At 44.9% G+C, this 14,718-nt stretch overlaps 1 protein-coding gene across 1 annotated transcript in view; it reads left to right on the top strand.

Moving 5' to 3' along the window:
- The first annotated feature begins 8,512 nt into the window (after nt 1–8,512).
- The window catches only part of SMIM14 (small integral membrane protein 14), an 82,605-nt gene continuing 76,399 nt past the window's right edge, over nt 8,513–14,718 (top strand). The window contains exon 1 of the mRNA XM_030800909.1: nt 8,513–8,864. The gene's annotated coding sequence lies outside the window, so the exon portion shown is untranslated. The remainder of the gene's footprint in view (nt 8,865–14,718) is intronic.

Consider the following 14,718-nt stretch of genomic DNA (forward strand, 5'->3'; position numbering starts at 1 on the left):
GGGCCCATCTTGAACATTTCCTTCCCTAAGCTTGCAAGGAGTTCAGTGGGAAATCATCTTCACAGACCATAATCAGGGTGATTGGGGTGCTTATCACCACTGAGTTGATGACTTTTTCTAAGCTTGTTCAGTGATCTACAAACCACTGTTTAGGTTCAGGTCCATTAATGTGTAATGGAGGGAAAGTCTGAGCAATAAGATTTAGTTTAAATAGAAGAGGTAGAAATTAGGGATCTGGAGCTGAGCAAGGTGGTTTATGCCTGTAATCCCAGCACTTTGTGGGGCTGAGGAGCGAGGATTGCTTGAGCCTACGAATTTGAGACCAGTCTGGGCAACACAGTGAGACCCCGTCTCTCTTAAATAAATAATAAAATAAAATAAGGAAATTAGGGATCTGGCTATAAATGGCAAAAATTTAAAGATTATGTTATCTTTCTTTTTCTTTTTTTTTTTTTGAGATGGAATCTCACTCTGTCGCCAGGCTGGAGTGCAGTGGTGCGATCTCTGCTCACTGCAACCTCCGCCTCCTGAGTTCAAGCGATTCTCTTGCTTCAGCCTCCTGAGTAGCTGGGACTATAGGTGCCCGTCACCATACCTAGCTAAGTTTTGTATTTTTAGTAGAGACGGAGTTTCACCATGTTGGCCAGGATGGTCTCCATCTCTTGACCTTGTGATCTGCCCACCTCAGCCTCCCAAAGTGCTGGGATTACAGGCGTGAGCCACCATGCCTGGCCCTTCAATTTCTATTATAAAAAAGCTTGAAAACTATTCTATTACTGGTTTAGCTTAATTTTATTACTTTCTAAAAAGTTGGTAAACAATATTGTCTATTATTATACAGCAAAAAAATGAATGTATAAAATCTTGTGGCCGGGTGCAGTGGCTCATGCCTGTAATCCCAGCATTTTGGGAGGCCAAGGTGAGCAGATAACCTGAGGTCAGGAGTTCGAGTCCAGCCCGAACAACATAACAAGATCCCATCTCTAAACAACAACAACAAAAATCCTTTAGGTCTGAGATAAAACATCAGTCTCATATACTCTTTGGAACAGATGGGATTAATTTTAAGAACAATAACTAATATCTTAGAATATTACTATTAAAAACACAGTAATTCTTAATATGCTAAGCTCCAACTATAGTTCAGCAACCGAAATATTTTTAAAATTCCAAGGGGAGGGTGGGAGGAGGGAGAGGATCAGAAAAGATAACTACTGGGTACCAGATTTAATACGTGGGTGATGAGCCGGGTGTGGTGGCTCACGCCTGTAATCCCAGCATTTTGGGAGGCTGAGGCAGGCGGATCACCTGAGGTCAGGAGTTCAAGACCAGCCTGGTGAAACCCCGTCTCTACTAAAAATACAAAAAAAATTAGCTGGGCGTAGTGGTGCGCACCTGTAATCCCAGCTACTCAGGTGGCTGAGGCAGGAGAATCACTTGAACCCAGGAGGCATAGGTTGCAGTAAGCCAAGATCGCACCACTGCACTCCAGCCTGTGTGACAGAGTGAGACTCCATCTCAAAAAAAAACCAAAACCAAAACAAAACAAAAAAACCTGGGTGATTAAATAATACGTACAATAAACCTCTGTAACATTGTTTACCTTTGTAACAAACCTTCACATGTACTCCTAAACCTTAAAGTTAAAAAAAAAAAACAAAAAAAAACTGGCCGGGTGCAGTGGCTCACGCCTGTAATCCCAGCACTTTGGGAGGCCGAGGCGGGCGGATCATGAGGTCAGGAGATCAGACCATCCTGGACAACATGGTGAAACCCTGTCTCTACTAAAAATACAAAAAATTACCGGGAAGAAGTGAGGAGCGCCTCTGCCCGGCCGCCCCGTCCGGGAAGAAGTGAGGAGCGCCTCTGCCCGGCTGCCCCGTCTGGGAAGTGAGGAGCGCCTCGGCCCGGCCGCCCCGTCTGGGAAGTGAGGAGCGCCTCTGCCCGGCCGCCCCGTCTGGGAAGTGAGGAGCACCTCTGCCCGGCCACCCATCGTCTGGGAAGTGAGGAGCGCCTCTGCCCGGCCACCCATTGTCTGGGAAGTGAGGGGCGCCTCTGCCCGGCCACCTATCGTCTGGGAAGAAGTGAGGAGCGTCTCTGCCTGGCCGCCCCGTCTGGGAAGTGAGGAGCCCTCTGCCCGGCCGCCCCGTGTCTGGGAAGAAGTGAGGAGCGCCTCTGCCCGGCCGCTCCGTCTGGGAGGTCTACAGTCGAGGCCAGAAGCAATGTGGGGGCTGGACGTGGTGGCTCACGCCTGTGGTCCCGGCACTCTGGGGGGCGAGGCGGGTTGATCACTTCGGGCTAGGAGTTCGAGACCAGTCTGGCCAACTTGGCGAAACATGAAAAATACAACAGACAAACCAACCAACCAACTCAGTGACAACAAAACAGGTCTACCCTGGAGTCATACTCTAATTTTTTTATTTTCCTCCCTTTCTGATCCTTTATCCCACTTTCTTTTTCTTCCTCTTCCTTCTCCCTCTTCTTTGTCAAATAGAGGATTGAGTTATTATCACTGATCCACATAAAGTCCCTCTCTACCTTATTTTAACTCCCACCCCCCATTTCTATTCCCTGACTTCCCATGTGTAACCTTCCTAATATGTTTGATATGCATCTTTTTGTTTGTATGTATTTTTAGAAAATGTTTGTTTTTGTGTGCAAAAAAAAAAAAATTTAAAAAAAAAAATACAAAAAATTAGCTGGATGTGGTGGCGCGCGCCTGTAGTCACAGCTACTTGGGAGGCTGAGGCAGGAGAATTGCTTGAACCTGGCAGATGGAGAGGTTGCAGTGAGCTGAGACTGAGCCACTGCACTCCAGCCTGGTGATAGAGACCCTGTCTCAAAACAAAACAAAACAAAACAAAACAAAACAAATCCAAAATATGATAAAATGAAGATGTATCTCATAACCTATTTTCACTTGCCTTCTTTAGCATTTATCCATCTGCAAAATATGTATATATATGTGTGTATATATATATATATGTGTGTATATATATATATGTGTGTGTGTGTATATATATATATATATATATATTTTTTTTTTTTTTTTTTTTGAGACAGAGTCTCACTCTGTTGCCCAGGCTGGAGTGCAGTGGTGCAATCTCAGCTCACCACAACTTCTGCCTCACGGGTTCAAGTAATTCTCCTGCCTCAGCCTACCGAGTAGCTGGGATTACAGGCATGTGCCGCCACGCTCAGCTAATTTTGTATTTTTAGTAGAGATGGGGTTTCTCCATGTTGGTAAGGCTGGTCTCGAACTCCCGACCTCAGGTGATCCACCTACCTTGGCCTCCCAAAGTGCTGGGATTACAGGCGTGAGCCACCACACCCAGCCTGCAAAATATTTTTTACCCAGATGTAATCATATTGTGCAAGTTGTATCATTTTTCCCCTTAACAATATGTCCATAACATTTCTCCATATGCTGTAGGGTATTTGTAATTTCAAAGTATTGAATGATTTTTTTTTTTTAAGGAGACAGGGTGTTGCTATGTTGCCCAGGTTGGAGTGCAGTGGCTAGTCATTGGTGTGATCCTACTACTAATCCACCAAAAAAAAATTTAGAACTAATAAATTCAGCCAAGTTGCAGGCTACAAAAGCAATACTCAAAAATCACCTGCATTTCTACATACTAACAATGAACACTCTGAAAAGGAAATTAAGAAAGTGACCAGGGTGATGTGGCTCAATGCCTGTAATCCCAGCACTTTGGGAGGTGGACGTGGGTGGATTACTTGAGGCCAGGAGTTCAAGACCCTGGTGTTTAAGCCCATAGTGAAACCCTGTCTCCACTAAAAAAACAAAAATTAGCTGGGGTGGGGGGGTGCACCTGTAGTCCCAGGTACTCAGGAGGCTGAGGCATAAGAATTGATTGAACCTGGGAGGTAGAGGTTGCAGTGAGCTGAGATCGTGTCATAGCACTCCAGCCTGGGTGACAGAGCGAGACTCTGTCTCAAAAACAAAAAACAAGCAATTCCATTTATAATATCATCAAAAAGAATAAAACAGGCTGGGTATGGTGGTTCATGCCTATAATCCCAGCACTTTGAGAGGCCAAGGCGGGAGGATCACTTGAGCCCAGGAGTTCGAGACCAGTCTAGGCAACATAGTGAGACCCTATCTCTATTTTCAAATATGAAAAAAAGAAAAATTTTTTGAGATAAAGTCTGGCTCTATTGCCCGGGCTGGAATACAGTGGCGCAATCTTGACTCACTGCAACCTCTACCTCCTGGGCTGAAGCCATCCCCTCCCACCTCAGCCTCCTGAGTAGCTGGGACTACAGGCACCACCACCATGTCTGGTTAATTTTTTTTTTTTTTTTGTAGAGACAAGGTTTCACCATGTTGCCCAGGCCTGGTGCAGTAGTTCGCACTTCCCTTGAGGCTAGGAGTTGGAGACCAGCCTGGCCAACATAGTGAGATTCCTATTAAAAGAAAAAAAAGCTGGGTGGCGCATGCCAGTAGTCCCAGCTACTCAGGAGGCTGAGGTAGGAGGATTGTTTAAGACCAGGAGTTCAAGGCTGCAATGCACTATGGTCACATCTGTGAATAGCCACTGCACTCCAGCCTGGGTGACAGAGCAAGACCCCACCTCTAACATAAGTAAATAAATAAATATATTTCCTTAATGTAGTAGCCAAAAAAGAAAATCACTTTAATTTGCATTTTTTGATTACTAGTGAGACGGAAGATTTTCAAATGTCAAACATTTGTATTTGTGTGTGTGACCATCAGTTCATACTTTATACCTATGCATGTGTGGCAGGCATTAATTTTCCCTATTGATTTGTATGAGCCCTTCACATATTATTTCTCCTTTAACTATCAGTATTTGTTCCAAATTCTCCAATTGGTGTTTCTTTTTTAATTCTGTGTCCATTCAACAAATATTCATTCAATGTTTACTATGCTCTCGGTTGTATGGTAGGAATTCTACGTTGCTCTTTACATATAGAATTACACACTTTTTAGTTCTTCCATTGTTTCGTTTAGAAAAACTGCACTTAGGGGCCGGGCACAGTGGCTCACGCCTGTAATCTCAGCACTTTGGGAGGCCAAGGCAGGCAGATCATCTGAGATCAAGAGTCCGAGACCAGCCTGGCCAACATGGTGAAATCCCATCTCTACTAAAAATACAAAAAATTAGCCAGGTGTGGTGGCGTTCACCTGTAATCCCAGCTACTAGGGAGGCTGAGGCAGGAAATCCCTTGAATCCAGGAGGCGGAGGTTGCAGTGAGCCGAGATTGCACCACTGCACTCCAGCCTGGGCAACAGAGCGAGACTCAGAAAAAACAAACAAACAAACAAACAAACAAACAAAATAGCTGGGCGCGGTGGCTCACGCCTGCAATCCCAGCACTTTAGGAGGCCGAGGCGGGTGGATCACCTGAGGTCAGGAGTTCGAGACCAGCCTCAACATGGAGAAACTCTGTCCCTACTAAAAAATACAAAATTAGCCGGGCATGGTGGTACATGCCTGTAATCCCAGCTACTGGGGAGGCTGAGGCAGGAGGATTGCTTGAACCTGGGAGGCGGAAGTTTTGGTGAGCCGAGATCATGCCATTGCACTCCAGCCTGGGCAACAAGAGCAAAACTCCGTCTCAAAAACAAAAACAAAAACAAACAAACAAAAAAAAAAAGGAAGAAAAAACTGCTCTTAAAGATCAGAACAAAAAAGCATATAATATCCCATATCAGTGTCTGTGGGTAAGAGCTAGCCTCTTCTAGCTCTCATGAACTCGCAATCAAATGTTGGGCAGGGATGCAGTCATCTGAATGCTTGCTTAGGGCTGCAGGATCAATCAAGTTAGTTCACTTACATGGCTGACAAGTTGGTGCTGGCTGTTAGTGGAGGCTTTTTCTCCTCTCCACATAGGCCTCTTCATAGAGCTGTTCGAGCAGAGTGGTGTGAAGACTGCCTTCCTCCAGGGCAAGCAATCAAAGAGAATGAGAGGGAAAGCTGCAATCAGTGTCTTTGTGACCTAGCCTCAGAAGTCACACACATTCAGTTGTATTCTATTGGTAAAACATAGTAGTCCTGATTCAAAGGGCTGATGCAGACCACCAGAGGTGACAATCATTGGGGGTCCTCTTAGAGGCTGGCTACCAAGGATCCCAACATCTTTTTTTTTTGTTTAGTTTCTGAGACAAGGTATTGCTATGTTGCCCAGGTTGGAGTGCAGTGGCTATTCAAAGCCTCTAACTCTTCGGTTCAAGCAATTCTCCTGTCTCTGCCTCCTGAGTAGCTGGGACTACAGGCATACAGCACCTCGCCAGGCTAATCCTAACATCTTGATTTTCCTGTAATTTACTTTATAAAGCAAGTACTGGGTGTGCACAGTGACCCATGCCTGTAATCCCAACACTTTGGGTGGCTGAAACAGGAGGATCACTTCAGACCAGGAGTTCAAGACCAGTCTCAACAATATAGCAAGATCCTATCTCTATAACAAATTAAAAAAAAAAAAAGTAGCTCACTGTGGTGGCATGTGTCTGTAGCCTTAGCTACTCGGGAGGCTAAGATGGGAAGATCACTTGAGCCCAGGAGTTTGAGGCTGTAGTAAGCTATGATTGCACCACTGCATTCCAGCCTGGGCAACAGAGCAAGACCCTATCTCAAAAAAAAAAAAAAAAAAAAGCCAGGTGCGGTGGCTCACGCCTGTAATCCCAGCACTTTGGGAGGCCGAGACGGGTGGATCACGAGGTCAGGAGATCCAGACCATCCTGGCTAACACGGTGAAACCCTGTTTCTACTAAAAATACAAAAAATTAGCCGGGCGTGGTGGCAGGCGCCTGTAGTCTCAGCTACTCGGGAGACTGAGGCAGGAGAATGGCGTGAATCGGGCAGGCAGAGCTTGCAGTGAGCCGAGATGGAGCCACTGCACACCAGCCTGGGCAACAAGAATGAGACTTCATCTCAAAAACAAAAACAAAAACAAAAAACCCAAGTACTGAGAATTTTGCAACAACCAGTACAATTCTAGTTTTGTACCATACTGTTCTCTTAAACACAGCTGTATTCTCAAAGACATACGTGCACATGGGTGCACTCAAGCATAACAGATTTTGTTTGGAGTTGCACAAATTAAAGACCCTTTGGTACAGTGTCAGCTCATTAGGGCACCAGATTCCATCTCAAACTCCGAATTTGAGTAAGCAGAGTTCAAGATTGCAGATTAAGGGCCAAAATCTTTATTCTTCGTATCTACTTTGTAATTAGTTAACTGGGAAACAGTTCAAGTTTTACCAGAAACCTTTAATTTTCTAGAAACCTTTACCTGTGTTCAATATCCACTTTAATTAAAAAGCTCTTGTAAATGATACTAATTTGGGGAAGGTGATTCAGCTTGTTGAGGGGTAATTAACCAAATTGCTGAGGTGGAAGTCTGGGTAAGTGAAAAGGTCATCAAATCTGAGTAAGAAAGCTTGCAGCTTTCACCTCTCCGTCAAGACTGGCAGAGAGGCACTTTTGTAAAATCTTTGGGACTCATTTTTACTTCGCCACTTGTCCCATTTTAATTAAAGCTTGCCAACTGAAGGACCTAAGAAAACAACATAGTTCCGCATTTTGCCAAATTGGGAAACTTCCAGGGCCCCCAAAATTTAGCGGGGAGACTCAGAGACTAGAATGGGAGAGTAGGAAGCACCAACTTGCTCTAAAAGGAAGATTGGGCAAAAGCAGCACCCTTATTCCAGCTCTACAACCAAAGCAACTAAGACTTGGGCTGGCTGGCTGCCTAGCCACAGCATTCCCTCCTACTTCCCCACTATCTCCTGACCAGCAAGTCATCTTTGGTCACATATCTTTAATTATTTAGTTTGAGACAAAGTCTCACTATCACCCAGGCTGGAGTGCAGTGGCGCGATCTCGGCTCACTGCAACCTCTGCTTCCCGGGTTCAAGCGATTCTTCCACCTCAGCCTCCCGAGTGGCTGGGACTACAAGCGGGCACCACCACGCCTGGCTAATTTTTGAGTTTTTAGTGGAGATAGGGTTTCACCATTTTGGCCAGGCTGGTCTCGGACTCCTGACCTCAAGTGATCCGCCCACCTCGGCCTCCCGAAGTGCTGGGATTACAGGCATGAGCCACCAAGCCCAACTACATATTCCTTTTATTAATATTCCTGTTGAACTTAATTTTGGTCGTTTCCGGTGCAAAAATGTTAAGGTAAAGAGAATCAATAACTGCCACATTTGATATATTTTTGTAATCCCCATCTCCGATTTCCATCCGGGCCTGAGTAACCAAAAACACTTTACAGGGATAGACTGTCTCAACAGACATCAATTTGTAACCACGTCTACCTCTACCATGGTATTCTAAAGACTCCGTCGAGGAAAACCTTTAGCTCGGGCAAAGGGAGACGCATTACAGAACACTGTCCGCCGCCTACGAAACAGAGGATACGCGGCATAGTTGAACAGACACCCGGCCTCGCCCCGATTGCTTCACAGTCCTCAGCCACGCCCCTCCCAACCGGAACTACATCCCCCGCACTCCGCGCCCCCACGCACAGCGTGTCGTAGGCGTTCGAAGCCGTAGGCTCCCGCCCGGCTTCCCGGGACGCACAGGGCAGGCGCTGGGCGTGCGCATGCTCGGCAGGCGGGGCCGCTGGAGTCTCCAGGCGCTGCAATCTGTTGCGCCGCCGCCCGCGGGAGCCGGCAGATCCGGGTCTTGTGGCTAAGAGTGACGTGGTCACTCGAATCAAAACAGAGGAGGGGGAGGAAGCCGGCGGCCAGGAGCGGCAGTGGCAGCAGCGTCCGGAGTAGCCGCAGCCTTCTGGAAGCTCCAGGCGGTCTTTCTGCCGAGCCTCGGTCCCGGCCCCCATCCTCCCCGCCCCATCGGTTATTGTCTGGGCGGGTGAGTGTCTCCCCCTCTCCCACCAGCGTTTGCTGGCTCACCCTCCCCTCGCCCCAGTTTTTCCTGAGGGCTCCTCAGGCTCTCGGGGACTGCGGCGGCTGCGGCAGAACAGGGCTGTTTCTCGGGCTTGGCGGTTCCCCGGCCGGGCTGGCGATTCTGCACCGGGAGAAGCTCCGCTGCTGCCCAGCCCGCGCCCCCCGCGAAGAGCCTGCAATTGGGCTTTCTCTGCAGGATGTCAGGGTCGGGGCTTGGCACGCAAGGGCAAGGTAGCCACGGGTGGTTTTATTTTTAGGATCAGATTGTCGACACGGGTGGAGGCGTATAATGGAGTAAAAAGAGAGTCGTAGCTGGAAGGAAAAACTCACAAATCCTGAAATCCACACTATCTTGTTTACCGTCTCCCTCAGCCCTTTCTGGGTACGGTGAAGTCACTAGGATGCGTCCTTTGTTGTGATAAGTGAGACAAGAAAGCTGCCACCCTGAAAGCGAGAGCTTTTTGGCTCCTATTGTGTCGCGAATTTATAGGATCCCCTTTTTCTGTTTGTTCAGTAAGTGGAACTAAGGCTGACAGTAAAGAGGTAGCAGCACCCTTTATTGGAACTAATCGTGTGTGATAAACTGGTTACCGGCTCTACCCGAAGTCCCGTGTTGCTGTTTAAAGGCAGACTTCACCAAAGTGGCTGTTTATATGTGCCAGGATTTTAGCCGAGATGGTTTGCTAGCTGTAGAGAGTCGGCAGGATGTTTTCAGTTGCCCCAGTTGGCAAAACCGAGGCTGTGGCCTTAATAGAATGTGTTACTTTTGCATCGAGAGAGTCGGATGAGCTTCACACACGTAATAGCTACATTTGCAGAAGAGACCTTCCAGTTTGTGTGTGTGTTACTGTCAGAAACAGTTAGCAGCTGTACACATTGTAACTTGGAAAGCGTAAGACCTTCCAGGTGTTGGAGTCTTGCGACGCTTAGGAGGCATTCTTGCTGCCCAGCGCTGTGGAGGTTGCAGGAGGCTTTGCATTCCCTTCCACTTAGGGTGGCTGGCCGCGCAGATTCCTTTAGTGTAGCCTGCTCCGAACTTGCCGCTCTCCGCGGCCCTCGACAGCACTGCGACCAGAAAACCAAACCTTTTTGTCCTAACTTTTTTTTTTCTTTTTTTCCAACATGGTTTTTAAAAAGAACACCGCTTCACCCCCCCGCCCCCGAGAACTCATTAATTAGGTGTTTCTGTGGTTAACAGCAAGAAAGAACAACAGTACGTGATAGTTAATTGCTCTTTATCAAACCCAGGAAGAGTTATGAGTTTAGATTATTTCCTTGAAGGGTATGTCCTTGTGGTATAACATGAACCTCTTAACGAATCTTTTCTCCAGTGTTTGCCGTTGAGATCTTTTTTCTTACTACTGCAGTTGGAATCCTTTTGATTTAGAAGAAGGAAAGATTTCTTGAAGTTCTCTTTCAGCTTTTTACCTTTTATGCTAGCTTATAACTAATATTTTTGGTTATACGAAATACTTTGTGTAATAGAGAAAATGTTGATAAAAGCGGATAGGAAAAAAAATCAGTAATCCTGCCACCCAAAGATCACCAAAATGTTAGTTTATACCCTTCTAAACTACTTTTTTGCATTTATGTATTTTATACAAATATGATATCATACCACATATGCTTTTCAGTACGTAACCTGCTTTTTCACATTCTAGTACTTCTTTTTTGAGTAATAATTTAAATTTTTCAGACATAGACTTTGGACCTTAAATTTTAGGGAGTATTCACTATACAGTAGTGCCCCCTTATCCGTGGTTTCACTTTCAGGGGTTTCCCGAGTTTCAGTTTCTGTGGTCAACCGCAGTTCGAAAATACAATCATATTTTCAGAGACCACATTCACATAACTTTTATTATAGTATATTGTTATAACTGTTCTATTTTATTATTAACTATTGTCAATCTGTTACTGTGCCTAATTTATAAATTGAATTTTATCGTAGGTGTGTAGAGGAAAAAAACATAGTCCATATATAGGGTTCTGTACTATATGAGCTTTAGGCATCCACTTGGGGGGGTTGTTTTATAATTTTTTAATTTTAAAATTTAATAGAGACGAGATCTCACTGTGTTGTCCAGGCTGGTCTCAAACTCCTGAGCTCAAGTGATCTTCCGGCCTCAGCCTCCCAAAATGCTAGGATTACAGGCATGCTGAGACACCAGGTCCAGCCCACTGGAGTTTCTTTGAATGTATCCCTTGTGGATAATGGGGGCTTCTATGTTTGGCAAACCATAATTATTAAAAGCATGGTTTTAAAAGATTTCCTCACAAATCTCTATGATAATGTAAGATTTAAGAAATTAATATGCATTGTGTGGCAAAGTAAGACCTCACTTGTTTGGCTCTTGGGAAAGAAAGCACAGCCTGAGGATAATATGAAAGTTTAAGTAGTTTTTGCTAACTCAGTGGTTTGATTCGGGTAAAGATTTAGTTCTATTCCATAGTTATACTCTGTTCCGAATGCTGATCAGCTGTTCAGGCCCCAGGCAGTAAGGTCCTGGAAGATTTTAACTTTACACATCACACTTATTTTTTTTTTTTTTGAGATAGAGTCTTGCTCTATTGTACAGGCTGGAGTGCAGTGGTGGACCTCAGCTCACTGCAACCTCTGCCTCCCGGGTTCAAGCGATTCTCCAACCTTAGCCTCCTGAGTAGCTGGGATTACAGGTGCGCAACATCATGCCCGACTAATTTTTGTATTTTTAGTAGAGACGGGGTTTCATCATGTTGGCCAGGCTGGTGTCAAACTCCTGACCTCAAGTGATCTGCCCACCTTGGCCGCCCACAGTGCTGGGATTACAGGTGTGAGCCACTTCGCCTGGCCCACATCACACTTAATATGCATTGAGTCTTGGTGTGTGCCCATTTAGTCCAGTGCTTTACCAGTTGGCACCAAAAGAGCCTGCTATGGAAGGAAATGTCCTCTTCATCTCAACTTCAGAGGATAAGTACATGCCATGAACTATCCTAAATCTGCTAATAACCTATTTTGAGTTTGAGCCTCATAAACTTACCTAAAATCTTTAAATCTCTTTTCATTTTGCATCTCTTGGATGATTAGTCCTAGATGTTTACTACTCATTACACAATCTAGTTTCTTTTTCTTTGATTTGGCTTATAGTGTTCAATATGTATTCTAGATTTGTCCACTTCTTCCCATCCCTACTGCCATCAGCTTTGCCAGGCTATCTTCATCTCTTACCTGATCTATTGCAGCAACTCCTGGTCTCCCTGCTTCCACTTTGGCTTTTTATTGTGCATTTCCCTTACCAGCCTAAGAGATCCTTTAAAATGTAAATTACCTTGACACCCCCTTGTTGAAAGTTTTCCATCCATATTCAGGATAAAATCCAAACTCCACCAAAGCTTGTCAGGCGCTACATGTTTCAGCACTGCCTTCCTCTCTTATCTTGCCTTGTATCCTTCTACTTAGTTCAGTACCCTGGAGCCTGGCCACGTGAGTTTCTTCCTGTATTCCAATCCCACTTGCATTTTTGTCCCTGGAACTTGCCAAGCTGGTTCTTGCTCTAGGGCTTTTGCATTTGCTGTATCCTGGGGCTTGAGTACTCTTCTCCCAGATCTTGCTGTGGTTGATACCATCGTGTTATTCAGGTGTTAGGTCAGATGTTGCCTCCTCAAGGAGACTGACCAATCTCTCCCTTGTATTTTATTTTCTTCACAGCATTTATCAATATATGGAATTTTTAAAAAATGTTCTGTCTCCTATCCTGGAAATTAAGCTCTGTTAATATGGGACCTTGTCTGTCCTTTTCACTGCATAGTAGGTACTCAGTGAATGTTGGTTGAATAAATGAACTTAGTGAACATGTCTGTATTCCTCTTGAACATACTGTCTATTGTAGGCCATTTTTTTTCCATGGAAAAATGCTAATTTTCAGCCTCTTTTTATAGGGCAGTGCCTTATTCTCTTTGGTGTTTGGGTCAGAGTACACTTATATTCTACTTTAGACCTGTGGAATTAATTTCTGTGAGAAATGGGTCCTTAGAATCTGTATTTTCAATAAATCTGTCAGGTGATTTTAATGCATATCAAACTTTGAGAATCTCTCAATGTTTTAGTGGCTTTTCCTTGGATGATTGCTTCTTTGTAGTAGTAATGATAGCTACCATTTTTTTGGAACACTACTTTATATGTCAAGTATTATGCTAAAAATTACTGTTACATGTCAACTCAGATATGTAGGTATCATACAAATGAAGACAATGAGACAGTAAGTGGTGGAAACTTGAATTTGAAATCCAAATCTTTTTAATCACTGTACCCTACTGCTTCTGAACTACAGAGTTTAAAATTGTGTTCAGTACTTTAAGAGAGGCCATGTTTTTGTTCAGGACAGGATAGTGTTTTCTGTCCCTTTTCCAATCCTGTCCTTAATGAAGTCCATTGTTTTGTTGGTCTTTTTGCCTGAAGTTGCACAGACAGGAGATGACCTTAAAAAACATTCTGCGGCCGGGCGTGGTGGCTCATGCCTGTAATCCCAGCACTTTGGGAGGCCGAGGCCGGTGGATCACGAGGTCAAGATATTGAGACCGTCATGGCCAACATGGTGAAATCCCATCTCTACTAAAAATACAAAAATTAGCTGGGCGTGGTCTTGCGCGCCTGTAATCCCAGTTACTTGGGAGGCTGAGGCAGGAGAATCACTTGAACTCGGAAGGTGGAGGTTGCAGTGAGCCATTGCGCCACTGCACTCCAGCCTTGCGACAGAGCGAGACTCCGTCTCAAAAAAATAAACAAACAAAAAACATTCTGCAAAGACTCCTAGGTCTTGAATTGTTGTATTGAGTGCTGAGAGCCTACCAGGCTTCAAGTAAATTAGGAGCATTTTCTTCTTCCTTGTGTATTACTTGCTCATTCCCCACACCCAAAACCTGTTACTTTGTATTCGTTGATAAAATCATCAGAGTTCTTCCTACATTTTCTCCTTTGATTTGTGTTTTACTATTTGAATTTAGTGGCGCGATCATGGCTTACTGCAGCCTCAACCTTCTGTGCTTATGTGATTCTCCCACCTCTGCCTCCTGAGTAGCTAGGACCACAGGCCCATACTACCACACTAATTTTTTTGTTTGTTTGTTTTCTGTAGATACAGGCTCAGGTTGGTATGGAATTCCTGGGCTCAAATGATCCTTCTGCCTTGACCTCCCAAAGTGCTGGGATTACAGGCGTGAGCCACTGCACTCAGCGAGACTTCTTAAATTATTTTAATCATAATTCAACAAGTATATACAGCATATATATATACTTGCATATGCTTAGAAAATGTTACATGAAGTTTTAAAATATTTTTATTTATTTATTTATTTTTGGTATTTTTTGAATTCTAAAATCTTCCTGAGATATAAAGGATTTTCTTTTTCTTTTTCTTTTTTTTTTTTTGTGTGTGTGAGACGGGAGTCTCACTCTGTCACCCAGGTTGAAGTGCAGTGGGGCGATCTCGGCTCATTGCAACCTCCACCTCCCAGGCTCAAGCTAGCAACCCCCCTCAGCCTCCCTAGTAGCTGGGACCACGCCTGGCTAATTTTTGTATTTTTTGTAGAGTTGGGGTTTTGCCATGTTGCCCATGCTGGTCTCGAACTCCTGAGCTCATGCAGTCCATCTGTCTCGGCCTCCCAAAGTGCTGGGATTATAGGTGTGAGCCATTGCGCCTGATCAGACATGAAGGTTTTTTCTTTTTTTTTTTTTAGATGGAGTCTCGCTCTGTCACTAGGCTGGAGTGCAATGGCCCGATCTCGGCTCACTGCAACCTCCGCCTCCCGGGTTCAAGTGATTCTCCTGCCTCAGCCTCCTG

Source organism: Nomascus leucogenys, chromosome 20 (assembly GCF_006542625.1).
Source record: "Nomascus leucogenys isolate Asia chromosome 20, Asia_NLE_v1, whole genome shotgun sequence".
Classification (NCBI taxonomy): Eukaryota; Metazoa; Chordata; class Mammalia; order Primates; family Hylobatidae; genus Nomascus; species Nomascus leucogenys.